The sequence below is a fragment of the Pleurodeles waltl genome, chromosome 6 (genome assembly GCF_031143425.1).
Source record: "Pleurodeles waltl isolate 20211129_DDA chromosome 6, aPleWal1.hap1.20221129, whole genome shotgun sequence".
NCBI lineage: Eukaryota > Metazoa > Chordata > Amphibia > Caudata > Salamandridae > Pleurodeles > Pleurodeles waltl.
This window is the reverse complement of record NC_090445.1, coordinates 157,503,397-157,526,436: the sequence shown is the minus strand read 5'-3', so window position 1 is coordinate 157,526,436 and position 23,040 is coordinate 157,503,397. Positions and strand designations below refer to the sequence as shown.

Sequence of the window (23,040 nt, the reverse complement as noted above, 5' to 3'; positions counted from 1 at the left end):
AGAGATAAATTATCCTACAACTAATGTAAACAATGACTATGTAAAAATAGAGTTCATCGGACCAAAACAAAAATTTATAAAAGTGCCCTTGTGCAATATAAAACTTGTATACAGGAACCACTTGTGAAAAAACTGTGTTGTTGGCATGCCAAACGAGAGTACTCCTACAGTCTTGTGTAACTCCCACAAGTGCCTAATTCAAATTATTACCAAACTAAATACTGTCACTAGATATTCTCAAAGACGGTGCCATGGTCTGACCCGTCCATGCGTGTTGGTAACATGCTGGGTTAAACTTCTGCTGGATCATACACATCTATATATAAATCCTCTCCATCCATTAGTAAACATGTTTTTCATTAATAACATGCATCAGTGCTTAATCATATCTTACATATGCATTTCGAAGTTAATGCCTCTGTGCACTCACTGCAGTGGTTCCTCGTATCACTTCATCATGTTCCTGGCGGGGTCTCAAACAGCTGCCATGTTATTGCAGGTTAAAATATGCTGAAAGGCAAAACAAAAAACTGTCTAATGTTGGTGCACGTAAGTGAAATTAAGTGCTCGCCATGTTGGAGTAGAAGGTATTGTATATTATTAAATCCAAGCCAAGCTGACAAATGATTGCAGTGCGTAAAGAAAATAACTAACCAAACCTTCTATTTAGCGGTTATTGATATTCAATGCTGTATATGTCACCAATAGTGGCTATCTATATAAGAAAGTGTATGATTTATCTACACACCATCCTAACCCCCCATTCAATTAAAAATACAATATATGAAAATTGCTGGTGTATGCAATTGTTAACAGTGATGTAAAAAAACTTGTCTTACGATCTGTAACATAAAGTATACTATGGTGATAACATGTTAAATCCAAAGGTTCCATTTTGAACCCAAACCGCTATCTAACCTTCTGTCAGCTCATATTCTTATAAATTGCATGTCCAACTGAGAGTCACTGTTTAGATCTCTATAATGTTTAATCTATAAATCACTTATCTAATGGTGAGGATCTAAGTGAATGTGATCTTTGAGGGAAAACCTACACCTTGTGCTGTAGTAAACATTGTATGTGTGTATTGTGAAAATTCTTGCTGATAAACATATTCTTGGTGTATTATGTACAATAAAAGAAACAACATAATCTATTTACCCAAGTTCTATCCATGAATGTAAATTAAATGATCAAATGTTCAACTCTGAAAACAAATGTTGCTAGAGTGATCAAAAGAATAATAATAAAGAAAAAGCAACCCTGGAAGCGATGATTCACATTAAGCAACTGAGCTCGAATCTGTCATTCAGTCCCCTTAGGGTTAAAGTATCAAATTTTTTGATCCAGTATATTTCCCTTATAGTAACACTTTTTTGCTGTCGACCCCCTCTCCGAAATCTACTGCCTCTAATACCAAAAACCTAAATTGGTAAATGTTGTGTTCAAAGGCATGGAAGTGCACTGCAACTGATGACTTTCGACTGGGGAAGTGAATCCCATTCTGTCTCCTCAACTAAAGTCGTCGGAGGTGTAACCGGCGCCATCTTTAGTGGAGATATCGGTATCGCCTTTGAGTCCTGTGGCGCATTTTTCTCCTGTATCCCCATCAAGTCAGGAGATGGAAGATCAGGTAACAAGCCAGCCTCCTCAAAAGGAGCAGAAATATCCGACCTTTCCGGCTCAGGGAACGGACCCATCCAATTTTTCTAATGCTATGTATAGCATTTTTAATAGAGCGATGACCCCCCTCTGGTGGGCCTGCAGGCCCACGGGTCCTTTAGCCTTTAATCTTGGACTACCGCTGCTGTATAGGCAGGCTCCATTCATGCCTTTTCTGCCAAAGACTCCATACCAGGGGAATGGCTCGGCGCCAAGGAAAACACCATCTCCGTCGTGCCCCGATACTGATGTCAGATAGATCTCGTCCGGTGTTGACTCAATCTACTGTGGCTCGGAGTAAGGTCCCGGTGCTGGCCCCTGCTTCACCTTCGCAACAGGCTCCATCGACGTCGGTACATTATCTGTCGACGCTGCGCATGGAATCCAGGCTGAGACTGAGAAGGGAAGCCTTGAGGCTCTTAGAGGAACAGCAGTATTTGGAGGAACAGCAGGAGCTAGAGGAAGGAGAGATTCCTTTGCCTTCCCACGACTTCGAAGGAATTGAGGTAGTGAGTGGACTGTACACATCCCCTGAGTGAGAATTGTTATCCCCTTGGGGTGCACCCCCTCCAGAGGTTACTTCATAACATGGGGTGATTAGAAAGGCAGCAGAACATTTATACCTACCTCTGCCTACTAGCCAATTTTGGTTTTATGGAAGAAACCGGTTACGACCCCTGCAGTTTCTAAAGCTATCGCCAGGAGATATAGAGTTGCACCAGGTGGCCCACAGTTCCTTAGTCAGTATCCTACACCTGAAAGCCTGGTGATGCAAGCTTCATGTTTATCGAGATCTGCTCCTGGTACCTATGACTTTTGCAGATAGGGAGTCTAAACTTATGGAACAGTCAACAAAAAAGATCTTTTCGACAGGAAGCATGGCACTGAAATCAGTTAATCCTACATGTTTGCTTGGCAGGTACATTCATGCGTTGATGGGCTCTGCAAAAGGGGTCATCCCTGAATTGCCGCAGGATGTGCGGAACTATTGCAGGATAGTCAGGTGGCAACGAAACAGGTGATATAATCAGGCCTGGATACTGCGGATTCAGTCGCCAGAGCCATGGGGACTTCAATTGCTACCAGAAGGCATGCATGGCTCAGAGGATCAGGGTTGTCCCCTGATGTGCAATCCTCTTTGATGGATTTTCCATTCGATGGATCTAGATTTTTTGGAGCCAAGTCTGACTCGGCTTTAGAAACGTTTAAAGAGAGTAAGGCTACTGCTAGGTCTTTGGGTCTTCAGATACACTCCACAACTTACAGAACTTTCTGATGGTTTAGGGGGTTTGGCCGCAACTCCTACTTTCGAGGGAGGCAGCAGTTCCAGGGTCAACAGTCTGCCAACTCTCTCTAGAAATCCTACAGAGGTCGTGAGAGACCTAAGCAACGTAGCACCAGCCTTTGTCCTCCTCCACATAATCCTCAGCAGGAAACATGTCAGGGAAGCAGCCCTAGTTCTCTCCCCTTTCGACATCATGTGCTACATGTAGGGGGAAGATTCATTATTTTCCTACAAGAGTGGGAGTCAATAACGTCGGACTTAAAGGTGTTGAGAATTGTAGGAAATGGGTATGCCCTTCCCTTTCATGAGCTCCCCACTCCCTTCCTTCCCCAGCATACTTTTTGTTCAGAAGATCATCTGCTGTTGCTTCAGCAAGCGGTACAAGATCTGCTTTTAAGGGGCGCAGTGGAGTTTGTTTCGGAGCAGGAAAGGGGTCAGGGATGTTATGCATGATATTTCCTGATTTCAAGAAGGATGGATGTTTGAGGCCCATCCTAAACCTAAGGATTTTGAACTGGTACCTCAAAGAGAAGAAGCTTAAAATGCTGACCCTAGCTCAGGTGCTTCTTGTGCTGGACAAGAAAGACTGGATGGTGGTTTCTATCAACTTGCAGGATGCGTATTTTCACACCCCTATTCTGAAGTCGCAAAGGGAGTATCTCCGGTTCATAGTAGGGTCGCAACACTACCAGTTTGCAGTCTTTCCTTTTGGTCTCACTCCCGCACCTCGAGTCTTCACGAAGGTGTGGTACTGGTTGCAGAGGATCTCAGAAGGAAGGGAATATCAGTATTCCCTTACCTGGACGATTGGCTGCTCAAAGCCAAGACCCCAGTGTTAGTGCTGCACCATTTGAAGGTAACAACCCACTTGTTGTTCAACCTGTGCTTTTTGTTGAATGCACCCAAATCTCACCTGGAGCCCTCACAGTGCCTCCTGTTCATAGGGGCAGTACTACACACAACATTGAATCATGCCTACTGTCCTCCTCAGAGGATTTCAGATATTCAGGCAATGATTTCGATGTTTCAGGATAGAGCAGTAGTTCTGGTCCTAACGGTCCTACACCTGCTTGGTCTGTTTGCCGCCTGTATTCTGCTGGTCACTCATGCAAGTATGCACATGAGGGCTCTCCAGTGGTGCCTCCGCAAGCAGTGGTTTCAACACAACGGAGATCTCAAGGAATTCATTACAGTCTCCAGAGACACTGTAACGGATCTTCAATGGTGGAGTGTGAACAGCAGCCTATAGTAGGGGAGGCCGTTTTGTCTTTCACCTCCGGTGACCACAGTCATAACGGATGCTTCCACTCCAAAGTGGGGAGCGCATCTGAGGGATCTGGAGATCAAAGGTCTTTGGTCTCCAGTAGAACAGATGTTTCACATCAATCTGTTGGAGTTACTGGCGTTACGTCTGGCTGTGAAGGCCTTCCTCCTATCCATTAGCCATCAGTCAGTTCAAGCCTTGACAGACATCACTACCTCTATGTGGTACATCAACAAACAGGAAGGAGTAGGGTTCTATCTTCTCTGCAGAGAGGCTCTACACCGCTAGTCCTGGGCCCAGGACCATTGGATTTGCATAGCAGCAAAACATTTTCCATCTGGCACTTTTCAGCCAACCACAAGTGACGTCTCCATGCGGAGGTGGTTCTTCACGCTTCCAGCTGTGGAGGATGCCTCAGATAGACCTGTTTGCCACTCACAAGAACGGGCACTGCTCATCGTTCTGCAGCCTCCAGTATCTAATGCAGGGAGCATTGGGGGACGTGTTTCAGGTGAGCTGGAGCAACTGACTGCTTTACTCATTTTCTCCCATACTCGGGTTTTGAGGAAGATTTGCCAAGACTGGGCCCAAGTCATAAAATAGCCCCAGATTGGCCAAGGAGGCTGTTGTATACAGACCTTCTTCAACTCTCATTGTTCGCGCTGCTCTGTCTCCCTCACAGGGCAGACCTCTTCTCGCAGTTGCAGGGGCAGGTTGTACACCCCTACCTCCTGAGCCTGCACCTACATGCCTGGAGATTGAACAGGGCAATCTGAATTATCCCCCCTCACTCCCCCCCCCGAAGGGGTGGATGTTATATTATTGGCCATACGACACTCCACCAAATCTGTTTATGTTGGTTGATGGGCCAAATTTGTTAAATGGTGTGAGGAGAGACTCAATGATCCTTTTAGTAGGGCCCATTTGTCTAATGTTTTACAATTTGCTCTCTGCTTAGTGCAGCAAGGATGCGCAATTGTGACAGTGAAAGGTTATCTATCTGCAGTGTTGGCTTTTATTTGTTTACCTGACCAGCTCTCTATAGTCCCCTATAGTTCTAAGGTTTCTCAGAGGTTTGACTAACAAGTTTCCTCCCACTCCGTTTATAGTGCATCAGTGGGATTTAAATTTAGTTTTAACGGTCCTGATGGGTACGCCGTTTTAACTGTTACATGGTTACCCATTGAGGCTCTGTACATTAAAACTGTTTTTCTGATAACTATTGTGTTGGCTAGGCGTGTTAGTGTCTTCAAGCTTTAAGTGTGAAAACCCCTTTTACCTCTTTCCAAGCTAACAAGGTGGTTTTGAGAACCAGGGCTACTTTCCTGCCAGATGTAGTGACTCCTTTCCATTTAGGCAGTCCATCACCCTTCCGCCCTTTTACCCTCCTCCCCATCCCTCTAAGGAGGAGGAGAGGCTGCATCGTCTGAATCCAAAGAGAGAGCTGAGCTTTTATGTGGACAGGACGAAAGAGTTCAGGATTGATAACCAGCTCCTCGTTGGTTACGTGGACAAGATGGCAGGCAATACTGTCCACAAAAGAACATTGTCAAGGAGGGTCATGCTTTGCATTAAAATGTGTTATTCATTGGCAGAGAAGGATCATCTGGGTGGAATTAGTGCTCATTCTACCCAAGCTAAGTCTACTACTTCGGTTCTGGCTAGGAGTGTACCTGTTGTAGATATTTGCAAGGCAGCAACTTTGGCTTCCCTCCATACTTTCACAAAGCATTACTGTTTGGACTGGGAAGTGAGGAGGGACGGCCATTTTGCCCGTTCTGTGTTGCAGGACGTCTTGGTATAACCAGACGGGTGCCCACCTCTGAGTGCGGGACTACTACGGGATTCTGTTCAAAAGGTGAGGAATCCACAGGTAGGTGTATCCATCAGACAGCAAGTTACTTATCTTTGGTAACGCTTTTTCTGGTGGATACAGTTTCTACCTGTGGATTTCTCACGCTCCCACCCACCTCACCTCCCCGTCACCTGTCTGGTTATGCCAAGAATGGTTAGTAGTTTGTATATATTTTATATATATAGATTTTACAGGGATGTGTGTATATACGGGTATATGTGAGTGTGTGACAAATTTTTGGATTGGGTTTGCACATGTTTGTGATGTTGGTGTTCACCCATTCGCTTCAAAGGCATGGTAAAAACAGTGGGTAAAACTGACATCAGCGACATCAGACAGAGTGTTATGCGAAGCCTTACCATTGTGATGCCCTTGTTGACATGGAGAGCTAGAAAGAAAGTATTTCTGGCTGATGCTGGCACATTGGGAGTATTCAAAAGGTGAGGAATCCACAGGTAGATACTGGATTCACCAGAAAAAGCATTACCGAAGGTAAGAAACTTGTTTGTTTGTTTTATTGTATGTAATACACCATGAGAATGTTTATCAGCAAGAATTTTCACAATTGACACATACCATCTTTACTACAGCGCAGGGGTTTGGGATAGAGTTGAATACACATGCACACATCACACTCATTTAGATCATCACGATTAGATGAGTGATTTACAGATTCAACTTTATAGAGATCTAGACAGTGACTCTCAGTTAAATGTGCAGTTTATAAGGAAATGAACTTACAGTAAGTTAGATAGTGGTTTGGGTTCGAAACGGGACCTTTCGGATTTAATATGTGATTGCCATAGTACACTTTATGTTACGGATCGTAAGAAGAGTTTTTTCACACCACTGTTAACAACTGCTTACACCGGCAATTTCCTTGTATTTTGAATTAGATGGGGGTTAGGATGTGTGTACATAATATTTATACTTTGTTATATGGATTGCATATTATTGGTGACATTTACAGCATAGAATATCAATAGCCGCTGAAAAGAAGGTTTGATTTTGTTATTGTAATTTTCTTTACACATTGCTTTCGTTTGTCAGCTTGGCTTGGGTTCATTAATATATAATACCTTCCACTCCAACATGGCGCGCCTTTAGTTTCACGTATGTGTAGCAACAATATTCCGTTTTTTGTTTTGGCTTTCATTGTAACTAATCAGCAATAGCATGGTGGCTGTTTGAGGCGCCTCTGGGAATACAGTGTCACTAATTTCCATTATATAGTGAACCATTGTGGTGAGTGCACAGAGGAATTAACTTTGAGATGCACATTTAAGATATAATTGAGCACTGATGCATGTTATTAACGAAAAAACACGTCTACTAATAGATGGAGAGGATTTATACAGGGAGTGCAGAATTATTAGGCAAGTTGTATTTTTGAGGATTAATTTTATTATTGAACAACAACCATGTTCTCAATGAACCCAAAAAACTCATTAATATCAAAGCTGAATATTTTTGGAAGTAGTTTTTAGTTTGTTTTTAGTTTTAGCTATGTTAGGGGGATATCTGTGTGTGCAGGTGACTATTACTGTGCATAATTATTAGGCAACTCAACAAAAAAAAATATATACCCATTTCAATTATTTATTATTACCAGTGAAACCAATATAACATCTCAACATTCACAAATATACATTTCTGACATTCAAAAACAAAACAAAAAAAAATCAGTGACCAATATAGCCACCTTTCTTTGCAAGGACACTCAAAAGCCTGCCATCCATGGATTCTGTCAGTGTTTTGATCTGTTCACCATCAACATTGCGTGCAGCAGCAACCACAGCCTCCCAGATACTGTTCAGAGAGGTGTACTGTTTTCCCTCCTTGTAAATCTCACATTTGATGATGGACCACAGGTTCTCAATGGGGTTCAGATCAGGTGAACAAGGAGGCCATGTCATTAGATTTCCTTCTTTTATACCCTTTCTTGCCAGCCACGCTGTGGAGTACTTGGACGCGTGTGATGGAGCATTGTCCTGCATGGAAATCATGTTTTTCTTGAAGGATGCAGACTTCTTCCTGTACCACTGCTTGAAGAAGGTGTCTTCCAGGAACTGGCAGTAGGACTGGGAGTTGAGCTTGACTCCATCCTCAACCCGAAAAGGCCCCACAAGCTCATCTTTGATGATACCAGCCCACACCAGTACTCCACCTCCACCTTGCTGGCGTCTGAGTCGGACTGGAGCTCTCTGCCCTTTACCAATCCAGCCACGGGCCCATCCATCTGGCCCATCAAGACTCACTCTCATTTCATCAGTCCATAAAACCATAGAAAAATCAGTCTTGAGATATTTCTTGGCCCAGTCTTGACGTTTCAGCTTGTGTGTCTTGTTCAGTGGTGGTCGTCTTTCAGCCTTTCTTACCTTGGCCATGTCTCTGAGTATTACACACCTTGTGCTTTTGGGCACTCCAGTGATGTTGCAGCTCTGAAATATGGCCAAACTGGTGGCAAGTGGCATCGTGGCAGCTGCACGCTTGACTTTTCTCAGTTCATGGGCAGTTATTTTGCGCCTTGGTTTTTCCACACGCTTCTTGCGACCCTGTTGACTATTTTGAATGAAACGCTTGATTGTTCGATGATCACGCTTCAGAAGCTTTGCAATTTTAAGAGTGCTGCATCCCGCTGCAAGATATCTCACTATTTTTGACTTTTCTGAGCCTGTCAAGTCCTTCTTTTGACCCATTTTGCCAAAGGAAAGGAAGTTGCCTAATAATTATGCACACCTGATATAGGGTGTTGATGTCATTAGACCACACCCCTTCTCATTACAGAGATGCACATCACCTAATATGCTTAATTGGTAGTAGGCTTTCGAGCCTATACAGCTTGGTGCAGACAACATGCATAAAGAGGATGATGTGGTCAAAATACTCATTTGCCTAATAATTCTGCACTCCCTGTATATATAGGGTGTTTAATCTGGCATGAGTTTAACCAAGCGTGTTAGCAACATGCACGGATGGGTCAGACCATGGTTACTTCTCTGGAAATACCCAGTGACAGAGCTACTTTTAATTACTGTTTAGTCAGGTAATAGATCGAATTAGGCACTTGTGGGAGTTGTGAAAGACTTTAGAAGTACTCGTTTGGCATGCTGCACAACACAGTTTTTTCCCATCGCCTTTCACAAGTGATTCTTGTATATAAGTTTCGTATTGCACAAGGGCACTTTTATTAATTTTCGTTTCGGTCCACTGGACGCCATTTTTTACATAGTCATTGTTTACAATTGTAGGATAAGTTATCCCCTAAGGAAGGACTGCGGCCTGAAATGCATCAGGATTTGTGAACATTCGCCTGTATAAATTGGATGAACATGAATGATGGAAATACATGCATGAGGATGCATGACTATGATGAACAACAAATGTCATTAATTCATGACTACTGCTGAACAGTGTTTATTGAAAGTTGGATATCATTTTCAGCATCAGTTTGAAGTTGGAAATAAATGCAGAGTCTCGGCTTGAGACCTAGAGTCTCAAGGTGAAGTAGCAGTGCATGCAATTATTTGTTCCTACACCTATGATCAGATGGTGATACCCTTTTGCACACAAATAACTTATAAAGAAGGTAGTGCATGGCAAACCTCGTAACACAAGGGAATGCATTGTCCGCTTACTAATAACATATATTTTTAAGCCACGTTGTGCAGTGTAATTTTTAGCTAATTGAAGTGTATACATTCTTTTTGTCAATGAAAGTCAGTGTGCAACATTATAATAGTGAAAAGGGGCCCTGACTAATATAGGAGCGATATGATGATGTTTAGGCAGCCAAGGCAAACTCCCATGAGGTGACAGCGATGAGACAGCATATTGTTGATGGGGCTGTTGATTTGTGTACTGAAGAAAAAGTTCTGATATGAAGAGGAGTTTAATATTTGTGATAATGTTGTAGGAAAGCAGCAGTGGGGAGCGACCGGGTGAGGGTGATGTTGGACCAGTCACACAAATGTACTCTTGCGTTTCCAGAGGTTAGAAGCTTTACTCCATTCAGGGTGGATTCTTTTGCATCACCTAGTGTTATGCACAAGCAAGAGGCAGTCATTAGTGGGGCCAAGGTCTTGAACTCCTTATATGAATCTGGGTGTTGTAAGCATATGGGTGATATTCACCACTGGATGTTGAGGATCATTGTGACATGTTTTCAATAGATGTTGACTTGAAAGTAGGAAAACCTTGGGGCAGATCAAAAGTCACTATAATAAAAATTGGGACAGAAAAGGAACATTATTTACTGGTTTCCCTGTGGTTTGAAAGAAGAGGTGTTCCTTTTATACTGAAGGACAAATGCAGATGAGATCAGCCATGTTAAAATGAAGAACAGAGAAAGCAGAACTGAAACGCAGTCTTAGCCATGATCTGTGGCAGACAAAATGTATTCATTAATATTCATTACTGTGGTTCAAGAGAAAATTAACTGTATTGTAGTGGCTGTTGGCCAATATTGTAATTATTAATGAACTAATTCATGTCCCTTTTTAACAACTAAACTAAATTGGAACTCCGCAGATGAGGTTGACTGCTTTCCAAGTTAAGGGGGCCAGGCTGACTGACAGGTTGGGGCCTGTCAGGAAGGAGCAAAACCAGTGAAGTGCAGGACCTTGGGTGTCTGCTTCATGCAGTCGCTGCATATTGTTGGGGTGGGAGATTGGGTTGAATACTGCAGAAAGGTCCCATAAGATGAGGGCCACAGTGTCACCTTTATCAATGAACATCCACATGTCATCCGTGGTGGTGATGATGGTGGTTTCTATACTGTGGTTGGGCCTGAATCTGGGTTGAGTGGTGTCAAGGAGGTAGATGTCAGTGAGTTTGGTAGTTAGACATTTATCAGCTTTTTCGTGACTGTTGGTGGGTAGGATAGCAGGGAGATAGGCCGGTAGCTGCCTTGCATCTTCAGGTCTTCTGAGGGTTTCTTGAGGGGTGGAGGAAGGTACTGTGGCATGGTTCAAGGCATCCAGGTAGGTGGCTGTGATGATTGAGTCATTCAGGATCGGTTGAAGGCTGTGGTCATGGGGTTCACTCATTTAAAGAAGCTGTGGTCAGGGCTGGGGTGTAAGGGTGCTTTGGAGTGCATGGACTGCACGGTTGTTGCAGTTTCTTGAGTAGTGATGGTCGGCCAGGTAGTAAGGGGGGTTTGTCTGGGTGTTGGTAGAGATAGGTAGAAGAGCTGCGAGTTTGAATGTCTGGTTGGTTTTCAACGTTTTCAGAGATGCTGGTGATCTTGGTGCTGAAGAAGTGGGACAGCTGAGTGTAGAGGTCCTGAGAGGGGATTACGCTGGTAGAGCTTGCTTCCAAAGAGGTGAACCCTTTCACTATGGTAATGATTTCCTTGGTTGCTTTCAATGCGGTCTATGAGTGGTGAGCGTTTGGTGGCTCTGATTTACTCATGATAGCTTCTGAAGGAGGTTTTGTAGGTGCTCCTTCCGGCTATCTGGTTCTTGTGGCTATGTTGTCTGAGAGGGGTCAGGGTATCTGCACAGGAGGTGATCAAGGCATTTGTAATGGATTTGAGGAGGTTGTTGTGTCGGGATGGGTGGTGTAGGAGTTCGGAAAACCAGGATATGCCTGAGATCTTGTTCCAATCCTGTTGTGAAAGTTTGGTGATGGTGTTTCTGCAGTTGTGTGGGATGAGTATGCTGAAGTTGGTCAAGGTGTGTTCAGACCAAGTGATAGTGTGGACTTGCCTACTTTGATCTTACTGGCGATGACGGGGTCCAGTAGGTGTCCTATGGCATGTGTGGGGCCTTCCACTTGCTGCGTAAGTCGGAGGTTGGATAGGTCATTGGGGAGTTTGGTTGTGTTGGGATTGGTGAGGCCCTCCAGGTGGTAGTTGAATTCACCTTGGAGGCTGAAGGTGATTTCGTTGAGGATCAGGGTGGGTGAATATTTCCATATAAGTGCCGCTGAAGTTGGCGTGTGGTCTGGGAGGATGATAGACGAAGGTGCTGCTCAGGGTGTAGTTGGTGGTGATGAGGAGTTTGAAGGTCAAGTGTTCCATGTTGCTGGTGGTGCTTTTCGAGGTGGTGGGGCATTGGATGGATTCTTTGAAGATGATATAGATTTTGTCTCCAGATCTGCCTGTCCTGTCCTTTCTTGTCTTCCAATCTTGTATTGGGATTTGTGGGGGTCACTGCTGTGGCGATGATGGGGGCTGATGTAGGGTTCAGCTAGGTTTTTGTAATGAAGAGCAGGTTCAGTGAGTGGTCATGTAGCAGATCCCAACCTCCTGAATCTTTTGTTAATTGGCATAAAGAGACCAAACCCAAAACAAAGATCTCTAAACCAGAAGTTGTAATCTAAAACAGGCTGTACTGTATTAAGTAACCAGACAGTCAATTTACTATGGAAAGGAAACTCCAGGTGTACCTAGAATCAGTCCCCAACAAAGAATGTTTGTGCTTAAAAACTTGGATCTAGCCTTAAAGTAAGTAACCAGAACAGATTGTAACAAAGAACTTAGGAAACCAAGAGCTGGGACCTGTCACAAAAAAGGTTGCAAAATTAATCTTTAGAGCACTCAAACTACTGCACTCTCTTTTCTGCAAATGCACATGCTTTCCGTCAAAACATTTCTAAAGCCTAAAGTTTAGGAACAACTGCTGCATCCTCCATTTTGCTCACCCCCTCCAGCGCTTCAAAGAAACGCCTGTTCACAGTTTGTAGGTCGAGCTAGAGAAGCACCTCAAATCCAACGTTTACATAACCAATGTGCTCACTTGCAAATCATGGTAAAATCATGACCCCCGTATCCTAGTGGCATCTGGAGTTAGAATAACTGTAAATCACGTTGACTGGGCTGACAAATCTCACCGTTAACAATAGTTTTCAGCCGCATGTTTCACACCTAAATCATTGAAGTGATTAGAGATTCATTTTCACAAGGAGAATACTATGGCTTATGTTCTCCTACTTCAACCTTTTGGCAGGATACAGATATCACTAGCCATGTGTATCATGCCAAAGTGCTGTAAATTGGACTGCATAAAAATTCTAAAATATGATCCTAAACTATAAGAGTCCAGAATCCTGCAAGCAAACAAGTCCTACAACTGAGCATAAAATACCTCGGAGTCCTAGCTGTCAAAGTTCACACTGGTTCCCAGTTGCGAGAAGAATGTCTTTCATGTCTTTCTACCTTGCCCACTTGGTGGACCAGGAGATAGGGCCAAACTTCCTACCATCAGAACTCAGGCCATACCATCAAATATTTAAGATATACTCTGCTTCTTATTATTGCCACTTTTCAAGAACCAAACATTGGTTGATGCTCCTTGTCATTAGGGACATGCAAGCTGTGGAGTAAGCTTCCAAAGTGAATAAAAACCATTAGCAACCATCTAAAATCCAGAAAAGCAATAGGGACCCGGCACTTCCCAAAAAGAGCACCCTGGTACTCGCTCATTTGCTTTGCGTAAGCTACTCCTACATGCTACCTCGCCAAGTCTGGGGCACACTATTGGAGCCTCATGCATGACATCAAGACACAACACTAGTAGATGATACTCCAAATAACACCTTTCTCTCATCCATGTATTAGAAATGGAAGACCTGCAAACTTCACAAACCTGAAGGCGCTCTTGGGCCCTGGCAATTGGTATGAAAGTTCCATAGAAATATGAAAGTACAATACGATGCTGCACTAACACATGTGACTATTTAAAAAATAAAATAAAAATAAAAAAGTAAAGATTAACTACCTCCTATAGGCCTTGAAGCTGTGTCTTCGAATTGGGAGGTGAAATGATGAATACTAATATAATGTGTTAGAAGCTAGGTTAAATGTAGCCTTCAAAAAGTGCACATTAGGTTTTGAGCTCTCGTCACTCCAAATAGTATGTTTACTACGGAGTGCCATATGTGTTAGTTTATCTATAGAATGCCGCCTATGTTATTGAAAATCATGTGTAGAGGCTGAGATGCAAAGACAATTTTCTACACAGTTTGACCCTGGAACAAAAGCAGATGGAAAGGTCCTTTTGTAATGGCTAATAAAGCGATCCCTGAAGAGATTAGTTTTTCATTTATCGTTTCTTTCCTGTAAAAGAAGAGCGTGTAATCTGGGAGCTGGATATTCACCATCTTGGTGCTTCTGTGTGGCCTGTACCCTCAGTAGTGTAGCTATTGATTTTGCAATTAAATTGGAATTGGTTTCCCAGTTATCTTTCAGAGGACAGGTGTACAATGAACCAGTAATTGATATGATTGCTACAGTCGAGGTTTGGAGAATTTTATGTCCTCTTAGGATCCGGACAGATTTCATAGCTATTGAGACATGCCCTCTGTTATGTACGTATTGGGATGGAGATCCACTACGTAAAATGAGTTAGGGGATTGGAGCAGTAGCAATTGCCTTCTGAGTGTAGTCAACATAGCGGTACTTTTCCAATAAAAAATGTGATTGATGGTATTACACTTGTCAGTTATCATCTTCTTGTGTCCTTCGTACACCTGTGAAAGGAAGAGGCTGAAGGAGGCTGTGATAGGCGTCGGGAAATGGTCACACGAATAATGCCTAACTCAGTAATGTTTGCTTCTTCTGAAGTTGAACGTAGTTTTGCCTTTTCAGTATTTGGGGTAGTAGTAAGATCCAGGGGAGACAATCAATAAGATGAAATTATCGGTCTAGCCATGTGATTGTATGACCTCCCTAAGAACATCCAGGGCCTTGGAGCCCAACCATTGCTTACCATTGGCTGGCTTTCCTGTCATTCTCATTTGTCTGCCTCTTATTCCCGCCTTGAGTATAGCCTCTTTGCCATTTCTTGCTTCTATGTTCTCCCCGTTTGTCTCTCAAGCCCTCCTTTTTTTGTTGGCTAAGCAAGACTGCATGTGTTTTCCGGCTATCTCCCTCATATAGTTCTCTCCCCCAGCACTCTGTGTTATTCACCGTCACCCCTGTGATTCACCCAACCCCCTCATTATTGTGATCACACTTGTGTTCTCCCTCCCTTGCTTTCGTGCCTGTATGCTTCTTCCCCACCATCTATACCCTGCTCTTTTGTTCATTGCTGGCGCTCCCAACTATCGCCTCTGTGTTGCTTCTATCCACTCGGTCCCCTGTGCTGCTTCCTCCCACTTCTGGCCTCTTTCTCTGTCGCCTATTGCTTCTAATCCCCACTCCTGCCCTCCAGTTTGCTTCGATGACCCCACCCTCTCAGTTGTTTCACCTCCCAACAACATAGTACTTTCATCTGTGGCTTCGGTTCCCTAACCCCCGTCCTGCACATTGCTTCTCCTAACAGTGCCCTCCTTCTCTTTATCTTGTTGCTTCTGCTCCCTTGCCCAGTATGTTTCTTTCCCCATCCGTGCCCTTCTTTTCTGTAGCCTGTTGCTCCTGCTTCCCATCCCCCCACATTGCTACCTCACCCAGCCTGCGTCCTCCGTGTTGCTCACCCCCACTAGCGCTTCATAGAAACACCTGTGCACCGGTTGTAGGTCGTGATCGCAAACGCTTTAACCTGTTGTAAGTATTGTGGGCTTTTAACCACGTCCACCCCATGCCCATCCGGTTCAGTCGTTTGTGGGCTTACCTTTCAAAGATCCTTTATCTTCGTTGGTAAATGCTTTAAGTTTGTCCCTCTTTGGGGTGGTTTTGTTACCGCCTTGCAGACTGCCCCCGTTACATGGATAGTTGCACGATTGCCGATATGTTTCACTGCAAGCAAACTTCTTTTTCTTTTTGTGTCCCTCCTTTGCACTCATGCGAGCCATGGCGCTTTGTATCGCCTCACTTTTGTCAACTGTTTCTTTTTATTTTCAATTTTTCAAGTTAGCACTTATAGCTGAAGCACCATTGGTACGTGATCCTTCCCTGCCAACAGAAGAGCGAGCCTTGTGTGATAACGGTTGCCAGTCCAAAAATACCCAACGCCATCAGAATGGCAGTTTTGAAATGGGGTGTTGGCCGTCTGATATAACGAGGATCGGGTCAAAGAGTGGAATTATCCATTGCAGTACTAGGAACAACACCCGGCCCATCTGATTACGCTGAACGGTCTGGTTAAAATGTAACAAAAAAACACACCCCTTTGGGGCAGGAAGGGCACAGCTATGGATCTCATTTTGCAGTCCTACACAGTAATACCCCACATCATTCTTGTGGTACGTTCGGCTAGTAACCTTCCTTTATACTTTTCCACAGGAAAACAGCACAGTCCAGCACGCGCCTTAGCCGCAGGCTGCTGCCGTTATAAAAAGTTTGCGCCTCGCTCACCCCTTTTCTGCAACCTAGTTGTTTGCCCTCTTGTTTTTATCATTGTGCATACATTGTTTTATTTGAGTTTTGCAAGAGATCGACAGGGTTATTGAATCGTGAATTTAGTCCTAACCATACCTGCAAAGACAGTCTCTTCCCTCTCTCTGCTGGAGGATGTCCTGAAGCGGTAAGGGTGTCCCGGCGACCACCTTGTCTGTTGGAGTGGTGGTGCACGAACTGGTGATAGGTCAGGCCTGTCAGATGCTGCTGCTTGTTTAGTCCCCAGTTCTCGCGTAGCTCTGTGTCGCGTGATCCTCTTCTGTAGAAGCAGGGAGTGGCGTGTACCAACCACCTGTTGGCTCTATCGCCTCTCCGAAAACCAACTGCTGGTGGCTCCAGAAGTGTAGACAGGGGGTGTAGACACGATGTTGTCTCTTGAACCTGTGAGTTGTCAGAGCTCAGACACTACATGAGAAGCGAGCAAACCAAAATTTTACATTTTGCTGAGGAAATGACAAGTCTCTTAAGAACATTGAGCATCAGTGAGGATATAGTGGTTGATGAAATTGTTCTTTAAGGTGTGAAGAAGGTGGTGTGCGAATGGTTACGTGTTTTGCCAGCCACTCCACCTTTTTAGTTGCCTACCTAGCATATTGCCCTGTGTGGCCTACAGGCTTACCCCTAAACCTCAACTTTAGAGAGCCACTTATGGAGTGGATGGCGAGGTTTAGAGAAACCCATGTAATTAAATTTTCCATTTTAGCTTGTTTTGTAGCGGAGCAGTATTGCAGTCTTTTTACTTTAAAAATCAGCAGTGCTAGTTTGTGTGTTACAATTAGCTGTGTGCTATTGAAAAGGTAAAGTGTTTTCTGTATATCGTGTAGTAGTGGATTGCCACTTGCTGACTCTGTGTAGACTGACTTTGTGAAGTTGGTCCAAATGAGGTACCAGCAGTGGTCTTCGCATATGGGAGTGTTGTCAAGTGTTAGTTTGCATGTGGTGTGTTCTGAGACTCTGCGTTAATGCCATTTGCCATAGAGGCAGATCTTTGTTTTGTTATGAATTGAGGGCAATTGTGTGGTCTGGTGCAGTTGGCTTATTGGAGAAGGACTTTTGGCGATAGACTCCCTCTCGATGGGGAGAGGGACAGTTTGCCTTTTTTTGTAAAAGGACTTCTGGGAGAGCTGACTAGCCACCTCTATAGTGAAAGGGTGAGCAGTATGGATCAGACAATTACTCCAGCAAAATGTCCTTGGGAACTCTGGAACAAAAATGTCATCTCCAACAGAAACTTGGTTAACAGACTCCTTGAAAAGAGTGGCGTTTGGAATTGTAGATAGACGAAGGCAGAAGGGATAATGTAATGGCCTAGACCTTTCGTACAGTTGGCGGACCCTTGCAAGAGTGGATCGTATAAGGGCCACTTGAATTAATGGAAAGATTAATCTCTTTTACATTGTTTTTTGTCTAATCTGACACCAAATTGCATGGAGTTTCAAAACTACGATTTTGTCCTGTCCCAAGAGTGTAGTCGTTGCGCAGATGGCTTGTAGGCATGCTATAGTTGGGTCCTTAGTAATTTATCTCCATTGATATATATTCCAATGGGCTAATGTTGATTTCCATATGTTTGCTTACTATTAGTGAAATCGTGTTATACTGTAAATAGTTCTCCATCTCTGTATTTACTGTGAAACAATCTGATGGCAGGCTCTGGTATCTGTGACATACAAAAGTTAAATGAATGTGGTTCAGAATTGTGTATTTCACTCCTTTCAAAAAGTCTCAGTTAAGTGTTTAGTTTGCATCACTTCATGTGAGCGCATGTGTTATTACTTTCTCTTTCGTGATGCTTCCACTCCCAGCTTTCCTGTAAAAGCACAGCAACCAGCAATTTTTGGCAGGACATGACTGAAGCGTATATACTTGAATAGTTATTTTTGTTTTATTGTCAGCATTCCACCTATTGCACAAAATCTCTGGATTTGGCCAGCAGTGGTCTTTTGAGACAAGGTGTAGTTGGCATGACTGAAAATAATAAGGGGGTCATTATGACCCTGGCGGAAGGCGGAGGACCGGCGGTAAGACCGCCAACAGGCTGGCCATCTTACTTTGTGGAATTATGACCATGGCGGTTACCGCCATGGTCATCCGCCGGTTCTCCGTTCTGCCCGCCGGGCTGGAAACCTGGGTCTCCAGCCCGGCGGCAGTCACTATACCACCGGCGGTATTTTGACCGGGCTTACCACTGTGGATTTCCAGTGGTTTGAACTGCCATGAAATCCATGGCGGTAAGCACTATCAGTGCCAGGGAATTCCTTCCCTGGCACTAATAGGGGTCTCCCCCCCACCACCCCTGCCACCCCCCAAAGGTGGCAGGGCACCCCTCCCCACCCCGACCCCCAACATCACATCACCCATACCTACACGACACGCACGCAGGCACCACCTACACACTTACACGCACACACGCCGACATACATGCCTACATCCACACACACAGTCAGACACGCACACCCACATTCAAACATACACGCACACATCCATACAGACATACCCACAGACATACACGCACTCATTCCTATACACACACACAACACCCCCGCAAGCATACACGCACTCACACACCCCCTCCACATATACACACGCACACCACCATGCACCCACACAACACCCCCCTCCCCCCACCCCCATCCCCTCACGGACGATCAACTCGCCTGGTCCGACGATCCTCCAGGAGGGGACGGGAGCAATGGGGGCAGCTCTGCCGACACCACACCGCCAACAGAACACCGCCACAGCGAATCACAGGATGTGATTCGCTGGGCGGTGTTCTGTTGGCGTGGAGGTGGAGCAAACTCCATTTCCCCGCCTCCCGCCAGTATGGCTGTTGGCGGCTCTCCGTCTGTAAAAGGACGGAGAGCTGCCAACGGTCATAATAGGCCGAGCGGCTAACCGCCACCACTGGCGGTCTTCCGCACGGCGGTCCCTCAGCGGTCTTTAAAAAAGACCGCTGAGGTCAAAATTACCCCATAAGTCTCTTCTCCCAGAGTTCTATAGAGCTGCAACCTTGACTGATGCAGAGGACTAAATGGTTGGGTTATCTTTCTGTTCGAGGTCAAGTGGAAAATTGGGCCTTCGCAAGCATTGTCCTTTAAACCTCTACTATTTTGTACTGTAATTTTCCTAAGTGGAAAAGTATTTGAAAAGTAAACTACTAATACTGAAATCAGTGTACAGTTTTGGAATTGCTTAAAATGTGTGCTTTTACTATAGTATTTTAATATATATGTGATCTCACACAGTACTTGCCAAACAAGCTTTGGTAAATCCAGTAGCTGGGCACTCATACAATGCAACATCTGCTTGCTTTGCCAATGCTGGTTTGTTTTACCACTCCATGGGAGGCATGGCCTTCTCTGTTGTGCTTCCTTCCTTCTATTGGTCTTTAGTTTATATATTTGTATTCATTTATTTTTACTTCACTTCTTAGAGTGCCTGACAGATGTATACTGCTGCTGGGCCGCTTGCTTCTCATTTTGCACACCATTCCAATGCGTACTTCGTCTAAATTCACTATCCACCACCTTTGAAATGAGGCCATCTTGGGTTGATTTTTATTACACTTCAGAAGAAACATAAGATAGCTGTCATGCCTGAGCATGCATGCAGGCAACCATCATTCCAGCTATCCTGATGATTTTTTCAATGTACAATAATCGTTCGTGGGCTTGCCGTTCAAAAATGAATTTATCATCATTGGTAAATTCTTTGTTTGGCCCTCGTAGGGGTGATTTTGTTACCAACCTTGTAGAGTGCCCCTTTTACATGGATATTTGCACGATTGCCAATCCGTTTGACTGTGAGCGAACTTCTTTTTCTTTTTATGTCTCCTTCGCGCTCATGTTCAGCGGCCATGATGCTTTGAATCAGCTTACCTATGTCAACTCTTACTTTTCAATTTATGTGGCAAGAAAAGTCCAGTTAGGAATTTACAATGCTAATAGCTCTAACTCGAGCAAATGTGAGACCTATTGCATTGCAAATGCTTGTTCTTTTTTTGGCCAGTCTATTGCGGATCGGCAAATTAAAAAAAAAAAAAAAAAAAACTTTTTATGAGTACTCATAGAAGAGTTTACTGTGCCTATTAGGAAAACATGCAATTTCCCATAAGTTGCATCTTTCACATCACCTGGAAAGTGTGTAAGCATTTAGTGTTGGTATGTTATATGCTTAGGTGTCTAAACGCTGTATGAGTGTGACTTTTTGTGAAAGACACTGCTTACAGCACAAGAATCGAGCTTACCTTCACCCGCCTGTTGTAACCTCTTTAGCCTGTCGAGCAAGGGTAGGGAAAACCGCATTTACACCCTGCTGGGCCAGAGCAGCGCTACAGAATGGAGGATTAACCAGAAACGCTCCAGTCACCTGAGTTCATCTTTGTGGCTGAATATGCATCAGTATAGCCACATATTTATACAAATGTCAGATCTGCAGAGCACTAGGTCTCTCTAGCCTTTAACTCTTTAACTGTTTGATGTTGCCCATGTCCCCTCCATTGAGCAATGAGGAAGACGTGCCATGCACTAGACTGACCGTAGTGACTATGAAGATAGGATTACGTGCTTAAAATTGTCCTGTAACATCCCATTTTTATCTTTGCTTAGGAAGGGTGTCTGCAGCTCAGAGAAGGCATCTGACCAGGATAAGACATATTTGTTGTAGGTACCTAGGGCTTGAAAGAACTATAGGAGTAAAAGGAGCCCTGCAGCTGTGCCCAGGAAAGGAGAGGACCAGTCTGGATTTGTAGGACAAGAATGCCCAGGTGTTTTGAGGGCCTGCTGCCCAGCTGTCCTGCCCCAAACTTAGTGGGTGTGAATCTTTGTAAAAATCAAAGGACTTGCGTCTATTAGTGAGCCAATACAGCCTCTAAGACCTCCTGGCCTTGTAAGATCTTCTGCCTGGGAATAATGTACGGTCCATTGGTCAGGCTGTCAACCCAATTCTAGAAACATTAGGATCATCTTTGTACGGCTTGTGGTTTGGGAGATGTTGTTTGAAAGTATTGTTCAACCCTAACCCGAATCCTAAACCTGTAATTGCCTTAAGAGTGAGAACTAGGGGATCTGATTTGTGACTCCAGTCCCGTTGTTGTCCACACCACCAAAATACTGACCACAAAAGTGATTTATAATGTATGCATCACTGAAGTTTTATATCCAGAGAAACTTACTGTGAGTAATAATACAAGTCTTAGTAACAGTGGCTGCTCCTTTGAAACACGGACTGTGATGGCAGTGGATGTGTAACTGCCCCCCCTTCAACTGACTGGTTGACTTCGTTCCTACTCCCTCCATCCTTCTTGCCAACTGTTTTATGCGCACTTAACAGGATACTTGAAACTTTGGACATATTTGTCCTTGCTGCTGGGGGTAATAGTGTCTATTGGCTAGTGTTCTGCACAAAGTTCTCTATATGATGTACAAGGAACCATGTCTCCTCTGAAGAGTACAGGGTTTTAGCCTTGTAAAAACTGTCACAAACAGATGTATGTGACAAATCCTCACCAAGTCTGTCTCTGGTGCCCTGAGTCTTGCATGCAAGGACTGGGCCACAATGAATACCAAGGCAGCCCAAAACTGCAAAGCGAAGCTCTGTGTCGCCAAACACCATCAGAAAGGCCCTCTACAATTTTGGGCACCACCATATCAACCTGACTCTGTCTGCAGTGGTACTCAATGGGACTCTGCCTTTGCCCAGAAAACTGAACACTCCTTTTGCTTCTGGTTCTGAGCGCAGTCACCTTTATGATGGAGATGAAGCATCCCACTATTATGATGAGGAAGATCTTTTCATGCACCTTGAAGATGCCATTGGTTTAGACACCTCCCTCGACACTGGGTTGACCTGCCTCCTGTCCCCTCCACAAGGGAATTAGCTTTGTCTACAGGAGGGCGGCTCCAACGGCACAACAGAGTGAAGAAAAAAACGACTGTGGCACCTATATTGGGCTCTGGCGTCACTTCTGTGGTGGGAGAAAATTGATGCATAGCCACACAATGCCACTTGGTGCCAAGGGAGCAATTCTGAGAAAAATGCCCCAATTCACTCTGGCTCCTTGGGGACTGACAAGGTGAGGAAATTGCAGTTACATGGAGTATCCACAAGAAAGAGCGTTGCCAAAGGTAAGTAACGTGTTCTTCATTAGGTGTTTTTACTTTATCTTATTTACTTTATCCTCACTCCCTAAAGTAAACTTTTGCTTCTCAGCACCTTAACTCTTGGGGAATTGAGACTCAACTAGTAATACTTGGCATCCAATGAGATTAGTAATGACAGGCTTCTAATTATCTTCAAAATATGCTCGGAAAGCATAATATGTTTGACTTTTTGGTTACACATTTAAAAATTATTTTACAGAACTCTATCTTCTATGCCTCGAAAAGTGTCTTCAAATGTTTTTCTCTGTATAGAATGTACATTTTTGACCGGGTATGACTGCGTTTATGTAATCAGACACTTGGCTTACACGCTTTAGAAATGTTACAAGAAGTCTCGTGTTCAGCTTATATTGTGCTTCTTGGGCATGTTTCACAACAACTACTCGCTCCTCCTACGGTATTGCACAACCACTAGCAGCAGCAGCAGCACTTTCCGGATCTGCTGCAAGTGAAACATTTTAAAATCCAGTTGAGAAGCGTTGCACATGCGTCAGTGGCGTGACGAAACTTGAGGGGGGGGGGACAGTTTTGTTG

General features: G+C 44.2%; 1 protein-coding gene across 5 annotated transcripts in view; it reads left to right on the top strand.

Moving 5' to 3' along the window:
- The window catches only part of LOC138299444 (signal transducer and activator of transcription 5B), a 994,326-nt gene that overhangs the window by 359,527 nt on the left and 611,759 nt on the right, over positions 1-23,040 (top strand). The gene's annotated exons all lie outside the window — the stretch shown is intronic.